The sequence below is a fragment of the Mastacembelus armatus genome, chromosome 2, assembly GCF_900324485.2.
Source record: "Mastacembelus armatus chromosome 2, fMasArm1.2, whole genome shotgun sequence".
NCBI lineage: Eukaryota > Metazoa > Chordata > Actinopteri > Synbranchiformes > Mastacembelidae > Mastacembelus > Mastacembelus armatus.
In genome coordinates this window covers 1,306,486-1,324,559 of record NC_046634.1, presented here as the reverse complement: position 1 = coordinate 1,324,559, position 18,074 = coordinate 1,306,486, and positions in this window count along the sequence as shown.

Sequence of the window (18,074 nt, the reverse complement as noted above, 5' to 3'; positions counted from 1 at the left end):
TTGTAATTCTCTAAGTAGTGTTCTTTTATTGGTAAATGAAGTTGGTTAAAATGACAGCCGAGTAAATTATGATTGGAGTTTAATCATCCTCATCAATCAAACGAATCAATCCTTTAATTCAGCCACATAGGAGGATTAATGCAGGGTGGGTGAGGAAATTGGGATTCAGAGCATGGGTCTCAAATGCCCCCTCTCCTCCCCGGACATTGCACCATGGTGGTTCAGCAGATAAACACATGTCGTGTCACGATGTTATTTGCTGTGCAGTGTTAAAAACAAAGCCATTATTGTCAAAAAAAACAAAAAAACCTTTCATTTAATTTCTTTCTGTATATTCAAAAAGCAAAACTGGTTAAAGTTTAGTCTTGTTTTTATGCGTGTCATGCTTAACAAAATGGATAATCATAAAAACAATAGAAGGGCCTTAAGAGCAAAGAATCTCAAAGTGAAAGTGAAAGTGAAAGTGAAAGTGACCTATGTGGCCAAATATGGTGACCCATACTCGGAATTTGCACGGCACCTGGGGAGCAGTTGGGGGTCCAGTGCCTTGCTTAAGGGTCTCACCTAGGTCGTGGTATTAAAGGTGGACAGGGCACTGGCTATTCACTCTGTGCCACCCCAACTCACCATGCCACAGGTCAAAGGTTTACCAGTTTCATATGCATGTCGAAACAAAGCACGCCACTTGCCACCAGAGCTTGTAGCAGATGGCCAAATTCGAAACCTCCCAGCTCTGGGTGCGTGGTGACAGGCTGCCATGGTAGGCGGTTGCAATTTCTGTTTTGCTGCTTTACATGTGATGATAATCAACAGAGTGAAGTAAATAAAACTAGAATGGAGGGATTGGTGGCATCCCTGTTGCTACGGTGCTATGAAACAAAATGTAGAGCGGGGAGGGCACAGTGGGGGTGGGGGGCGCATACTCATTTGGAAGTCCCACAAAGAGCCGTTTCCACGATATACAGTAACCATCCTCATGTTGCGGAGGAGTGGGAACAAACAATTGCCCTGCTGCCACCTCTTTAAATGGTGCTCTGTTGCACGACAAGCAGAGTGGTGTTGAAATCAATAACAAGATTAAAATCATTGTTGTTGTTTTTTAATCACCCACACTTGTGCTTGAGCATGACTCACTAAGGGTGTGTGTGTGTGTGTGTGCGTGCATGGAGTTCTCTGTGACTGAGCTAAACATGATTCACACCTGTAAAAGCTGCGTTTCTGTTCATTTGCGCAGCAGGTCGTCGGTTTGGCTCCTTGTGAGTGAGTGACGCTGATTTTTCTCCTGTCACTCTTGCCGCTTACTTTCTTTATGACGTGTGATCCAGCCTTAGGTTGCATGATGGGATAGAGTTCTCTTAGTTTTCCTCATTTTATATCTATAGTTTTACAGATTTTTGTAAATGTATGTAGTTTGACCCTGCATTTAAAGTCGATCTATCTGGGGTGTACCCTATGATCAGCTCCAGCCTCCACCTTGACCCTGAAAAGATAAGCGCTAGATAATGGATGGATAGATTACTGACCGATTACTGGCTCTCTGGTCTAGCTAGTGGCCCCCCTGACCCACTGGGCCCCTGAGCCTGTCCCCGGTCAGGCCTGTTCAGTAATCCATTCATATGTGTGTATAGCATGCATTTGATTGGTTTACATTGCCCTGTATAGTGTCTGTATGGAAGTCACATCATGAGGCGGCTATTTGACCATAGATAAATAAATCATACTTTGATTTGTGCTGCTGTGTATGAAGCCAATAATAACAAGATTTGTTGTTTACAGGGACTTTAAATGCAGTTAAAGAAAGTACTTTTATTTTTCTAAAGGGGGAGCCAGTAAATTACTGCGATCCCTCCACAATCGCAGCTTTTACAGATATTTTTCAGTGTTTAGCAAATGTGGTGTAGCGGTGCAAGGATGAATAAGAACTTAATGTGTGAGCAGAATTCATTATTTAAAGTATAACATGACCTCTCTGAAACGGTACTGACATTTATCTCCTCCGCAATATCTGTGAAATGCTCAATTACCTTTCTCTTTTGCTCTCTTCACTTGCCTCGTCTGTTTGCCGACCTTCTTGCTGTGACTTTCGTTGTGAGCCTCTGGTCTAGAGAAATGCGTTCTTGAGTCACTTTATATACAGTTTTTTTTTTTTTTGTTTTTTGTTTTTTTAATGGAACGCTGCTCTCCACACGCTATTGCACTTAGGCAGCAGTTAAATCTGTATCTATTTATGAAAATGTGAAAAAGCCCTTATACCCATAGATTTTTTTTTTTTTTTTAATTGTCTTGGCTGTAGTAAATATAACGTGAGAAGGTCGGAAGATCAGAGCTGGATTTCAATGAAAGTGTCTCCTTGTTGCATGTGCATAGAGCGGATCCTTGTAGACCATGTTTATGAGAGTCCTTCTCTAACTGAATGGCATGAGAGCACTTTACAAGACACAAGATGTTTTAGTTGTCAGTACGCATAATGGATCGTGGATGGTCACAGTCTGTACCCTCTTTTTGGCCCGTTTCGCCGACATCCAAGCTGTAGACACTCACACACACACACACACACACACACACACATCTGAGGAATATTGCAAATACAAGGTGCAATTATTTTCAATATATCTTCAAACACCCACAGGGATTACTTAAATACATCACTGAATAGCGTGAAGCTGGCGTTTTTTGTTTTTTTTTGAGACATTTCCACTCTCTGATATGAAAGAATAGATCCCACCTTAAGCAGTTTAAACAGGAGAAATCACAGTCAAACAAACTTTCCCTCTGTTTCACTGAGTCAATTTTCCATCACTGCACTGTCTTACCACAAAGAGCAGCGCACATCGATCCAGTCCAGGCCTTTTGTCTGCGCTGATCCAATATGGTTTCTGTAATAATATCATCTAAGCTTGCGTCCTAAGTGGAATAATATGTTTGACCTTTAGGCAATCTTCAATTATTCACAAGCAGATATCGCTTATGCATGTCTTCGGAGCTCAGAGGCTGTCGCTCGAGAAAATATATTAGAATTAAAACACACGCACTCTGTGTTTCATAATTAGACTGTCAAAACGGGCCTTCTTGCGAAAAATAAAATGGATTTGTTCTTTTCTAAATGACAGTTTGGAATTACGCTGCATCCAGATGCCAAAAGCAGCGCGGGAGTCTCGCTGTCGCTTCACATTAAACTATCGTCTCGTCGAACTCCAGCTGAATGGAAACGGTTAAGGGTTAAAGTTGTGAGGAGTAAGCCGTTGGAACAATTCAATGCAAATGGTTTTTAGCTCTCAGAATGGGAGCTGTCGGAGTCAGTCACTGTCATCATTTAGTGGAAATGTGTGTCAGATTTGATTTCTTACTCACCCCGAAGTGTCTGTGTACATAACGTTTTACCTATATGTGGAATATAAAACAGGGAATTAGTGCGTTTTGTCAAATGGAAAGTAGATTTTTTTTTTTTTTCCTTCATTCATACTTTATATTTCAATCACTGACTTCTGCTGCATTTGACTATTATGTTGCCCATCGTGCAGCCACAGTTCTCTCATCTTCTTTTGAGTGTTCTCTTGATTCGGCTTCTACCAAGGGCAAACTTTTAATTAGACACAAGCCCATCACTGCCACCATCACCATCAGCAACGACAACAAGCACCGGCTTCTTTTATATTCCCCCACGTCTTTTCATCCTTATCAGAAATCTCCCCTCAATCATTCTATCCTCAGAGCCAATCCACTTTCCCCTCCAACGTAGCCTCTTCAGTCAAGCATGATCCTCCCTTTTATGGCAGAGAGAGCAAGAGAGAAACAGAGAGGGGTGGAGGGATGGGAAAGAGAGATCCAAAAGGCCCAGGCCGCCTTTCATTTCCGCTGCTTAGCTATGCAGCTTTGCGCCGCTTCCACGGTTCTGGCAAGCTCCACTCCTTCCCCCCTGAGAGGCCCATCTAGTCCATAATCTAAGGCCTTGTAATGCAGTCCCTGGCCCACAATGATAGATCGCACTACATGTGGGATGGTATTGTCTGCCTCCTTGATAAGCCGGTGGAGTCAGAGAGCATACGCGTAAAAGCGAGTGCATGTGTACGTCGGTGCACGGCCACAAGCTTGTGTAGTTATACAAGCATCCCAGCGTGTGTGTGTTTTTTCCCCCGTGCTGTGTGTGTGAGATTCTCTCTCCTTGTCTTTCCTATCTGTCCCCCGCCCACCTGCTGAAACCCAAACTCGAACCTTCTTGCGCTTACTGTGCTGTACGCGCGTCTCGGAGGGTTTGATATTGCTAAGAGAGCTGAGTCACTCCACGTGAAGGCCTGGCCCTGCATGGCTAAACAAAAGAAAGTTGGATGTATCCTTAAGAGGACCATGACTCAGGAGAAATTTACAAAAACATTTTTCCGAAGGTACCCGTGCGCGCAGATGTGCAAGTGAGCATGACTGTGAGTGAGAGAAAGAACAAACAAATCAAAAGAAATAGAAAAAAAAAAACAACTTTTTGTTACCATTAACCACTTTCCCCATCTGTCTCCTAACAGATGTCGTCCTGTGTGGCTTTAGACTTCTATGGAAACGCAGAATTCGTCGCTGCTTTTGCATGAACGACTCTAACGCTGTTCAAATGTTTATGACCCTCTTAGGTTATTATGAAGAAAGAGCCAGTTGACATACATGGTCTGTTGTAGTAACCATATGTTTGGATTTTGTCAGACAGCAGCTTTAGCTTAGTTTAATTTTTTAATATTCTGGATGTAATTAAGAATTTGAGCCAAGAGGGGCAGTATTTCACAGTTTTCCTAATAAAAAAATCCTAATAATAAAAAAAAAAGAAAAAACAGATTCTCCTCATCCTCTCATTTTAGGATCTTCTATTCCTGGTTGTTTCAGGGTCTGAATAATTTTATTCAGCTTTTGTGAACATCCTCAGAACATTTCTCATCTGCCAAGGTTAAATTTAGAATTTGACTTTTTGAAGCTTTTATTTATTTATTTATTTTTTTCATTTTTACTAAGGAAAGCCACACTGGTGTAAAAGCAAGAGCTGCTGTTTTTATGCACCAGCACAAAAACACACTGTAAGAAGGGAAATGAATGCCTCCTTTATCAGTACAACCTCTGCGCGTGTATAAATTTGAGTCTGCGTTTGTGTGGCAGGTTCCTGTGCGATTACTGTGTTGTATGTGTCTTTGTCGAGCATGCACTCACGCTAATATTAATCTGTTTTTTTTTGTTGTTTTTTTCGTGTGTGTGTGTCAAGGCTCGGCTTGTACTGGCGCCGGGTGTTTATTTGGGCACGTTTGTGTGCATGATGCGTTTACAAGCACTTCCTTCCTGCCTCCTCTGGGTGCCTGCAAGTGTGGTTGGTCTGAAGGAAACCTGACAGCCTAAATCACGCTGAAGAGCCATAAACAGATGTTAATTAGCTTTAATTTGCCTTTTGTTGTTCCACTGCCAAGGCAGCTCCAAAGACACTTCTCTGTAGTTTTTTTCCCCTGTTTTACTACATAATATTGCATCATAAACTAGAGCTCATCACTAATTTTTTTTTTTTTTTAGCAGAAATACTGAGAATTTAACCCCATCTTGTACTAATACACATTGAAAAGTACAAAAAAAAAAAAAAACACACACACACATTTTAGCAAGTGTCTTCATTAAGAGCTCTGGTGGGTTGTGGACCAATTGTACCCCTGGTAGTAATAATAATAATAAAAGCCTGGCTCATGTTAAATATGCAACCTTGTGATAATCAGTTAAACTTAAATGTTTTTTTTTTTTTTTTTTTTCTTTCTCCTTTTTCTGACATCTCTTAATAAAAATTTTTAAAAAAAAGAGAAACTTTTGAAATAGCTCAGTTAGGATCAGAAGTCCAAAGAGAATAGAGCAAAGCATTAAATGCTTAATGCCAATTCCACATTTGTGTAATGTGTGTGTGTGTGTGTTGTTTTTTTTTTTCTCACACACACTCCTGTCAGGTTCTTGAAGCAGCCAGTCGCTGATTTCGCATATTGCAGTCTCTGAATATCTAATCATGACATTCTGTGACAGCCATAATTCCTGGCTGATTGACAGATGATTCAGTCCCAAGATCCTTTTTCTGGAATAAAGACCCCCGAGAGACGCTTTTGACTCTTTTTCATTCAGGAGGAATTTATTTTCTTTGTGGCGGCAAAACACATTTTACACGAGTCATGAGAAAAAAAATCATACAGGTTAGATGGGGGGGGGGGGGGGGGGGGGGGGTTCTTAACAGTTTTCAGGCTGACCCCCTCTAAAAGCCGCGCCATAAACGGACCTGAGGAAACTCGTACGGTTTTAGAGCCGGACACCCCAACAAGGTCACACACTGCAGTACAATTATAGTACGCAAGTGTCTCTTAACTGGATGAAAGATCTTTACAACAAGGACATACAACAGTAGGAAAACACATTTGCTGATGCCCAAAAGATCGAAAAGGTCATATAACCCTGTATGTTTCTGGTACCTGAAAGCAGACTTAGACTCCATTAGCAATTGCCCATGAAAGCGCTGCATATATGAATCATCTCTAGATCAATATTTTAAGTAGACAGGAACCATGAAAGCCTTTCTGCACTATTCATTTCCAAGCGACACACAAGCAATTACACAACTAACCAGGCTTACTTCTAAGCCGTGCCTGTGATATTTAAATCATTCCTGCACTAATTTGTTGGAAGGTTACCACGGCGACCTTGTCCAATTGCAGATGACTATCATATATCAGTCAACGTGTAAAGCAGACGGTGGAGGGGTGGATGGGGGGGGGGGAGGATAATAAGCAGTGGTAACTGGATTAGTGTTGACACACTGATGTGGGAGATTGGAAATGTGGCAGGCTGGTAAATGCATCCATATTGTTTATGAGATTAGAATATGCAGCAACATGATCTATGCTACACTTAATGCGAAGATGTCAGAGTGGAAAATCTTTCATTTGTCCTGCACTCTTGAGTTATTTATTGTTACTTGGATACAGTCACAGGGGTCTTTGCTTCACGTCGTCAGCGTTTATATGTACGCAGCGAGAACGCGAGCAGAGCCAGTTTAAATTCTGAAATAACAACACACAGTAACGGTGTGAATATGGAGGAATATGGAAATGGAGTTTTTGCTGTCATGATTCGTGCCACGCTGCTCTTGCATCCACAAAACTCACTTCCCCGGGGTCCTGTACTTCTTTCCTACTTTTCATTCCCTGCTATAGTCCGTGCAGCCAAAGGGCCACCCGCAGACATTCCCTCTTATCGTTAGTCACCTGACCGCCTGCTCTCTGTCTCACACACACACACACACACACACACACACACACACACACACACACACACACACACACACCTCACAGTTTCCTCATTCTCCCAGTCAGTACTTAAACCTGCCAGTTAGACCAGCTCCTCACCAGATTCTTTGTGTTGTATTGGATTCTGGTTAGGACTTTTATTCTAGTTCTGCCTGTTCTCGTGCTTGTTAATGTTTCTGTATCAGTAGGTTTCTGCCTGCCGGCCTGACTGTCTCCCAGTAAGTCTTGGCATCATGTTCACCGTTAAACTCGCTCCACTGCACCTGCCAGTCTTCCTGTATGTCTGTATTTAGGTCCTCTTCCCTGTTGCCTCATGCACACACTGTACCAGACCCAAAACCAGGAATTTTTGCAGACTTACCTGATCTTTAAAAAGTCTATGCAGACGTCTAGGTTTTAGAATTTTAAAGTGATTTCAACCACGTCACGACCTGGAAACATGGGAAGCTGAATGTATGAATTCAATTTAAAAACAAAAAAAAACAAAAAAAAAACAAACTAGCAGACTTCCCAGCATGCATTTGTTTGAGAGTTTAAACTCCTCAGAGACCCTTTCGCTTTTGTAGTTTGAAAAAAAAACAAAAAAAACAATTCATGGTGGAAACTTGCCCTTAGTACACACAACAAGGTCACGATTGTTTCTTTTCATAATAATGAAACCAGTGAGGTTGGTGGTGAATTAATTCAATACTTCAAATTTAACACTGGAAGAAGCTCAACATGTTGCCTTTGTACTGTTGCCTCAGGCACAAAGGAGCCTCAACAGGAGGAGCTGAAAGTGCACGGTCTTTGTTAAATGAAGAACTAGTTCTTTTTTTTTTTGTTTTTTTTGTTTTTTTGTCTTTTGCTTTTCTTGTGTTAGAGTTACAACACTAAATGGCCACATTGGTTAGGTTGAAACAAGAGTTTCAGTTCAAACAAATACCAAAGGAGTTCCATAAATTAACAACAGACCCTTGCAATTAAGCAGAAAATAGATTCGCAAGCTCAAGCAGCTACCTGAGCAGTTCGATGAATAAACGAATACAAATCAGGCAGACTAAGACAAGAGTGTAAACAACACACAATATTCAATCAAGATTATATTTGGTTGTGTTAGAAAAACAAATCCACTCAAGTTGAAAATAGATTTATATGACAGGGTGGTGTGATACGTTTTGGAGATGCACTTTGTGTTCCTCCATCCTTAGTTGTATGTGAAATACTCAAGTTGCACAGCTTCTATTGTATTTTGACCTTGAGAATTACAATTGTGAACTAAATTTCCCATGTGCACTTGCATGAGGAATGACAGGTGTCTGACAATCTCACAATGTATAAAAAAGTAATGTTAATTGTATATTTTCCCCTTTAAAAGTACAATAAAATATTTTTTTACTTATAAATATAAGTGGAATTCGATAATTAAGTAGTTTACCATGAAATTGAATCCACAAATGAATAAATTATTTTTTTTTATTTTTTTTTTTACAACCATTGTAATAATCAGAGTGGTAATTGCATTGGTGGTAGTACTTTAAAAATAAACTGATATAATAATGCTGGACTGTTTTCCTGTTTGCCTTAAACAAACTGGTATTTTTGGCTCCCTCGCTCCCTCAAGCTTTGTTGTTGCTGTTAAAATCATTGTCGCCTTGTAAATAAAAAATAATGAACCACAAGGGCAAAGGGACAAATATATTTATATATAAACAAACAAAAAAAAAAAAAAAACCGCCGTGTGACTCGGGACGCTGCAAGGCAGGAATTAACAAGATCTATATGTCACAATGTGGTCGAAAACAAAAATGCCCACAGATGGAGAAATATATATATATATATATATATATATATATATATATATATATATATAAAAATAGCAGAGCTTCTCGTGTTTTTTTTTTCTGAGACATCACTGTAATTAACTGGCGTCAACGTCAAAACTGAAGGAGGGAGCGGGGTTAAAAGTCCGTCATGTCAAAATAGTTTTATCATTTGCTGAGGGGGCATACTGTCCTTTACATCTGTGCTTTCTATATGTATACCCCATCGCTTAAACAAAAGTCAAAACCCAGGGCTTTTAATTTGACAGTTGATGTATATCTGTGCATGCACCGCTTTGTAATTGAACTTCACACAGCCTAAAAGGAAGAAAAGAGTTACACCGAAAAACTTTTATTTTCTCTACTTCCTGCAAATCTCCACAAGACCAGTCACACATTACTTGCATTGCTTCCTGCTCCCTCTCTAAAAGCATGGAAGAGTGAGAGTGGGTCTCACAGATACTGCTAATAATGATGTGGTTAAGTGCTATGGAAAAGCAGGGCTTAGAGTGCTTTGTACACTTAGAAGGCCCCTCTCCATGGCTAGCTGCTCTTTGAAGGCTTATGAGCTAAAGTGGCAGAGTGGGGCTGGTGATGCCAAGGCAATCATCTCTGAGTTGTTCTCCTGTAGGGAACGCTGCCACTATCAAGGAAGGGGATGGAGGGCAGGAACGACAGGAGGTCAGTGGCTGCCACGCTGCCTCGCAGCTCGCTACGGAGTGCTGGAATATCCTGGGGATTTCAGCTGCACGAACATTTCTCTGAAAGTGCTGAAAAGCTGAATTAAGAGGATGTACGCCTTTTGTGTGTGGCGTAGTTTTAACATTTATGGGCATTAAATTCATAGTCAGATATTCTCAAAATCGGCAAATCTGTAGAAAAGGCTTGAAGTAGTCACCCTTGCCCACAATCCATTGCAGCAAAGTGGATTGTGTGCACACTGTGGGCTAATTCTAACCCCTGCAGCAAAATCCAAACTTCTACTTTAGGTTTATATAATACTAACAACTTTAATAGAATTTAACACCAATGCTGTTGCATTTTAGATTTGTAATATACTTAACGTTAAAAGTTTATTTGTTAAGAAGCTTTCATTTCCTGCTCATGCGACACTTCAGCAGAAATTCTCAAGCAGACTGATTGTAGTTGGACTGGGGAAAATTGGAGCAAATGGCCCCTGTAACCACAGCAACCGCTCCCGTCCTCCATGTAACTCTAAAGGTGGATGTCGCAACGCTGTGAATTCTTGAGGTTTTACATAATTTTCTCCACCGAGCTGAAACGGTTCAAAGCCATTCAGAGGTTCTCGTAGCGTGCCAACCTACTTCACTCGCCAGCTGAGCCTGGGCCGACTCCTGCATTATATCTGATTCAGGCTTGACATTACTTTCACGACTTCTAACGGCGAGAATTGACTACAGGCTCTTTGACTCACATATTTAAAAAAAAAAAAAAAATGTCAGCGATGTGGCAGGAATAGAGCGGAACACAATGGCTGCCACGAGACGGAAGTAGTGATGAAAATTCGCTTCAGGCTGTGCTTTTGGAAAGAGAAGCACAGCTATAGTTATATATCAAAGCTCTGCTCTAATGCTATCGTGAAGAAACGACTGGAAGAGATGCTAATTTTGAGATCTGGGTCCAACTTGAATGTCCCTTGTGGTTATCTGCTTAAAGAAAGTGGACAAATGAACGTTTTACTCCACACAAATGGGTCTAATTTGAGGTATAGAAGGGCCTGCATATTAACATTATTAATGAAGTGGACTAAGACAGTGTGTGCAATGAAAGACCAGAAAAAAAAGCATCCCTGGAATTTTCCATCCTGTGGATTTTGCAGCCAGATTGCATATTTAAGTTTAAACAAAAAAAAAAAAAAAAGTAGGTGTGAAACCTTGGGAATATTTAAAAAGTGGAGGAGGCACAAATTACTAAATGCTTTTTCCTGTTAAGAAGAGTTTCAGGGGGTAGAAATTATGAATAAAAAATGCCCACAACCACTCGGCTTTTGTTGTTACTAAACGATTCTAAAACTCGCTGCATTTTTATCCTCCTCTTAAACCAGAAAAAAAAAAAAAAAAAACCCATCTCTCTTGAGGAGGCTTAACTATCCTTAACAAAGGCACAGCGTTCTGAGGCTCATCAGTTGTGAAACAGCCACTGAGGGGACACTGAAAATGTGTTTTTGACTTATATCAAGTGCTGGGCTCAGAAATACAGCGTAGAGAAGTAGTAGTAAAGCCCAAACACAGAGAGCTCCATGAATACACCACATGCGGAAAACATTTGGGTCCCTGTCAGAGATCCAGACTGATATTCCGTGCTTGAATATTTGATTGAAAGGGTATGCAAATGTTGTTCCTTATTTGCATCGCTCTCTCTTGCAGTGATGATGCAGACATTGTTATCAGTTTACGCTGATGTATAAGAGCTAACAAAGCAGGCAGAGCTGCGAGGCATCAAATCACAGACTGGTAAATGTAAATCCTCGGATTTTGCGTGTTTGTTTTCTTTTTTTTTTTCTAACAGCGACTGGTTTTGAGAAATCATTTCATAATCCGCACAACTCTGTCAAACTGAAATCCAAAAGTTCCGGTCTGAGAGGATGATTGATAGCTCGGCTGAGTTATGGTATATCATATGGTTTGGAGGGACTGGGCACTGGTGTCAGACCAATACTCCCACACGGAATATGCTTCACAAATGTTCCGCAGGCCTTGGCCTCTTAAGATAGCAGTAGTCTGTGTATATAAATAGAAAAGATTAGGAATCACATAAAAAGCACATTGATATGAAAGTCATTTGAGGGTCTGTGGCCTTATTTTACATTATTGTAGATATTTTAAAAAAGAGCATTGTGGGTAATATAGGTGCGAAGATTTGCTAATAATAAAAGAGGCAATCAAACTATTTCATTTCATTAACATTTGAAACCTTATAATTTTAAATGAAAATTTAAAAGTATGAGTTGAGTTTTAGGCAAAGTGGCACATTATAAAACTTATATCAGTTCATCATTTTAATATTATACTTTTATGCAGTTTATCTTTACACTATTAGTCTGTTAGTATTGCTGTCCACATATCAGTGTTATTATATTGTCATGTTGTACCACAGGAGTTCATCTGCAGGTCAGAAACATGCCTGCAGCCGACAAACAGACCCGCTCGCAGCGTGTGTTCATCCGAACTCCTCTCTTACAAAGATGTATGCCTTCTCAGCAACCCCCCCCCCCTTCCCTTTCCCCCAAACCTCAAAAAAAAAAAAAAAAAAAATGAGGTTGTGTTCTCTCAGGTTGAGCTGATCTGGGGGAATACATTTTCAGAAAAAAAAAAAAAAATCATATTCCGTAAGCGCTGCCTTCTTGATTTCCTCTGGGTTTTAAAAAACACAAGAGTTAGATAGAGCTGAGGGAGGTGGGGGCTGTGGGTTAAAATTAAATTATGCCTAATTACCAGAGCAATCAATACCAAATTGAGTTGATATGCATCCTTCATGACTTAACTAGATATCAGATAGCACGGGGTAGGCAGTGCGCTGTAGCATGGGTCGATGGGTAAAGGTGATATGGTGGCGCGTTTGATGGCAGGAGTTAAGGGAGTGAGTCCTGAATTATCTGATCTGTCAGGGTTGCAACTGTTGCAGCTTTGGCAGCGTTCCCAAATCAGGAATTGAGGAGACACAGGGGGAAGGTTGTTGTTATTGTCAGTGGTATCATACCTTGTTGAATCTGTCATGAAGCCAAAATAGATCAGAGTACAAGTGGGGGACGTCATTTTGAATGTCACTTTTAATTGAAAAATAAATAAGAAGTGGCATTGCCCGCAGCCACAATTCGAGCATATCATCACTGTAATATCATCCGCAGTATGTTGTCGAAAATTATTATTCATCAAATGGTCCGAATGGGTTTTTTAAATTTTTTTTTTTGGATGGTGTGTCCTTTCAGTTTCACGCCACCACAGCTATCGGTCCCTGAAGAGAACGCTGTCCTGTCCTTAAAGAGGAGACAAGGGAACTGATTTGACCTCAGTGCTTTTATTGTGACGGCAGAAGATGGACAGCTAAAGTGAGAGTGTGGGTCAAGCTGGTGTTTTCTGCTGAGCGGTGTGGGCCTGGTAATTAGAGAGAGCACCCCTGTAACTAGAAGGTCACGGGTTCAATGCGGTTGATGACCGGCGAGTTCATCACTGTTGCGATGCCCTGAAAGGAAAGACTGAAACGCTGCTTGCGTATGACCCCGCACCCTCTCGCCTGCGGTGGGGTGAGTTTTTGCACGCCCCCCCACTGATGGAGTGAGGACATAAAATTATTTATTTATTTTTTAGATTTCAAGGGGTGTTATTGTCCTTAGAACTCAGCTCAGAAAGTATGTTAGGGCAAAAAACACGTCAGTCAGGTGCAGGCTGAAGTAAATATACAGCATACACACCTACACAAAGAGCAGTCTGTCCATGCCTGCGAAGATATAATGTGGTGTGTTTGTTTCTTACTCCTTAGTCTTACTCTTTTGGATGCTTCTCTTGTTCTTGAAAAGGATTTTAGCTATATTTTAGTCCCCTGTTGAAGAGCTAATATTATATCTTGCTACATCATATCTGAGTAAGAAAGATCGATATAGCACAGGAGAACATAGTGCATTTTGAATGGCTGCAGGTGTATGTATCCACTAGTAAAATATAGAGAATCACAAATGAAGTTACTTGTTTTAAAAAACAGATAAAAATAGGCATCTGCTGAGGGGATAAATTCATTTTGTGAAATTATTGTTTCCTAGGATTAGTGGTTGCCTGACAACAAGAAGAGCCTGGGTTCGTAACCCATCAGGGGTCTTTCTGTGTGGAGTTTGCATGTTCTCCCCTGTGCTTGTGTGGGTTTTCTCCAGGTACTCTGGTTTCCTCCCACAGTCCAAAAACATGTATTTCAGGTTGATTGGTGACTCTAAATTGCCCATAGGAGTGAGTGTGAGTGTGTGAGGTTGTTTGTCTCTATGTGGCCCTGTGATGGACTGGTGACCTGTCCAGGGTGTACCCCTGCCTTTCACCCAAAGAGAGCTGGGATAGGCTCCAGCAGATCCCTATGACCCTGGTTAGGAATAAGTGGGTATAGATACTGGATGGATGGATGGATGGATGGATGGATGCCCTAAGTGAATAACTACCTCAGATCTATAGGTTTACAGTGAAATGACTGATGGCAAATCTACTGTTCTGTTAGAAATCCCTTTATTTTGCATTTTGGTTTGTAAACCCACTGGTGCTACATTGTGTTTTTTAGCTTGATGCAGAACCAGTACCTATTATTTAAGAGGTCGGCAAAGACCTTCCACCAAACGCACCAAGCATAAACAGGAAAGTTCCCTTTGTGTCCTTATTTTGGACCATAATTCACCCAAGAGCTGGATTCTAAAGCCGCCTGAACAGGCTGCTCTGAACCACTAAATCAAACGTAACCCACGCTCTTGTGTGCTGCAAATCTCTGTTGACAGAGTTCATCCGGGAACAGGTACAGTGAGAGGTGACACAAATTTTGAACTTTGTAAAAACTGTCATAGATTTTACCCTGACAAAATATTCATGGCTAATCTTAAAATATTCGGGGCGTGTTGCAGCCTTTAAAGAAAATTTGACATTGAGAGGATGCTGGCTGAATTCCAGTTAGTAAGTACTGCATGTCAGAGCTCTGCGGCCGTCGGCACGAGTTTGTGGTAATGCATTATGGGAACACATTCACACCCAGGTGTAAATTTGAGTTTGAGCGTGTGTATTTGTGCATACAGATATGGCATTTCTAATTTTTTTTTTTTTACTGCTTGTTTGCTGTACTGCTACTGCATCTTGGCTCCCTTCCCTGGAGCAGAACACTCCTCAGCTGTTACAAGTTACAAAGGAAAGTCCTGTAGCAGGTCTGCTCGGACGGTTTATGTTAGAAGGCGCTGGAGTTGACTGTGACGTTAATGCATAGTAAACGCTGGAGAAAACGCACAGAGGGAGCTGCTTTGACCACGCTGGCAAATGCCCCTGCAATGCATTTTAGTGCACACTGCACTGTCGGATCAGATTCAGCAGAGACTCGGTTGCTTTATGAGCATATTGCAGTTATGCTCTCTCTCTCTCTCTTAGCTGCATGTGTGTTAGCCCATTACTGGCTTTTAGCTCTGTTCTCGCACATGAAGGAGGACAGAGGAGGATTTCATGTGTTATTTTTAAAAAGTGACACACTCCAAATTGCTAAAAATGGATTGACACACACACAAAAAAACAAATTGGGATCTATTTGGAGATACACACCTCCTCAACTCCTCCATTGTTCACAGGCCAAACTGTAGGGGTCCCTCTGTAGCTCCCAGGTGCAGGATTGTGAACGAATCCAACGCTCCCCTCCTTGCTGTGAGCAAGCATGTGTTTTGGTTTAATTCTGTCTCCACTACAATTTTGTATCCACTAGCTGAGTTGGACTTTTACCAAACGCAGCTTATACAGTATGCAGTATGAAAAAATAAATAAATAAAAAACAAGTTCTATCAGCTGTAGAAATGTACTTGTTGATATTTTCTACACAATTAGAAGCCTATTCAAATTAGTTCACGCTCCTCGTTTCTGAATGCGTGTGTGTTTTTCTGTGAAAATGTTGAAATTGAAAATTGCCTCAGCACAAAGCCAAACATTTTATTTCATTTGCTTTGTTGATTTATTTTCTGTATAGTAATTCTCACCAAAATGCTCTTATAATTAAAATGTTAAAAAAAAAAAAAAAAAAAAAAAATAGCGCTATAGCGCTATACCACAGTGACTTGAATAACATACTTCTCAGCAACCCACAGCTATTATCATCTATTAAAATCCAGTCAATGTTTTTTTGCTGTACTGTCACCCATGTGCCAAGAAGAAGTGTGAACTGCTACGGATCCAGTGGGGTCACATGCTGAAAACTGCCAAGTCACACCCAGCAACAATACTCCACAGAGGAAGGGGGGGGGGGGGGTGGGGTTGCGAACACGCACGTGCTGGCACGTAACCCAAATGGCACGACACCAGCACACAAAGGCACATTTAAGTGTTGCACAAGGTGCTTTTGTCTCCCGTTCCAAATGCTCCATCTCGCAGGTGGGCACAGGCACAGATAACAAACCGGCAGCATATCAAAACAGGCCTATGCCCCTGCGGTTTGTGCTCCTCACTCAGGCTTTTTCTTCGAGCCATTTCAAAGCCAGTGGGTATTATTTTTAATGATTGTTTATCGGGACTAATCTCCCACCTTAATCAAAGGGACCTTTGCAGTTTGAAAGCCTGACAATTTTCTTTTTCCTTTTTTTTTTTTTTTTTTTTTTGTTGTTTTGGGTGTGTGTTTATGCTGCTGGCTGTTTATGTCATGTCTAAAAAGCATATATCAGACAAATTCATCACTTGGGATGATTCTCTAGAGCGATGTATTCATGTCCAAGGTCCAAATACTCACCTTGTCTCAAGGTCACCAGGGAGACTGAGGTAGAGGGATGCAGATAGAGCGAAGGCTCCATACTGTAGATACTAAATGATTCACAGCAGTAACAAAAAGGTGACAGAGCAGGTCTTTTCAAATTAGATCTGAAGACAGAAGAAAATTGAAATTTTGCTTTTCTTTGAAGTGAAAACTATCTTGTGTGTGTGTGTGTGTGTGTGTGTGTGTGAGTCTCAAGGTGACTCATTAATACATTGCCGCAGTGCAAGAAGACACATTGTACAGATTTGTATAGCGGTGGCTGTGAAGGTCCACACTGGACTTTAGTGTCTGTGTTTATTCAGCTAATTTTCTAAAAAGTGTCAGAAATTCAGAAAGTATGACTTTTGAGTTTCCCATTGGACTAGAACGCAGGAAACAGAAGTACAATCAAGGCCAGTATAATGGACATGGGTGTGTTATTACGCATCACCCCGAGTGAAAGTTATGGGTGTCATTGCTGGAATCTATAACCATGCCAGCGACACTGTATTACCCTCTTTAACAAACCTTTCCTCTGAGAAATCCCCATAAACCTGGCAGCTTTAGTCTTCAGGTGTAAATCAAGTCAGTGCTTGTAGAAATGTATAAAGTTTTTGTATGGAGCCTCCTTGGTCGTCCTTGGTCAAGTCAGCCTGTGATGAATCATGCATGGGATCAAAGTGGAGCTGCCATTCTCACGGGGGCCGCAACATTGTCCGCCCATCGTCCTCGTTCCACCTGCTGCCCTGCGTCAACCGGCCACAGGTTGGCCTCCCTCGCAGGACGCTACTGTCCCATGCAAGATCCCAGAGAAGTGGGTTTCATTTAGTCCTCTCCAACGACAAGTCTCTTCCTCACTTCGCTGCCTCCGCAGCTGGTACTTGTTGGCGCCCATCTGTTAAGGGTATTGTTTATGTGGTTGGTGATCCAGAACTCATTACCATCCCACCTTCCCCCTATACGCTATTGTTCTTCCTGCTAATATGGAGGCTCTGATGCAATCTGTCTTGAGATGCTGTATTGTTTTGGAGCTGAAAACTGACTATGGTTAAAAGAAGAGACTGTTCCAGATGTTGAGATTTGTTAGAGAAGGGAGCAATTAAGAATCTCGACAGAGAGGTTGTGTTTCCTGTTTTTTTTTTTTTTCTTCTTTTCTTTTCTTTTTAAAGTTCTCCGTGTCCTTGAAAAAGTCAGCAGACATGCAGTACAGTATGTCATAGCTTGGAAACTGCCGCAGGCAAAAAATATATAAAAAAAAAAAAAAAGCCCCTGTTTGAATAATAGTCCATAGTTATTGCTGCTTTACAAATTCGCTTGCTTTTGCCCAAGTGGAATTATCCTGTCAGGTAAACTGATAAATTGCAAGTTAGGAGAGAAGTACAACTCCCTCCCATATGTGTATGGTGTTTCAAGGCATGCATGCTCCAGTCAATACCAGCTCTGTCAGTGATAGTCGCTGTATAAGTTTTGCTCGTGTCGACTTTCTGCAGAACAGGCTGAGGGTGTAACCGCGTTT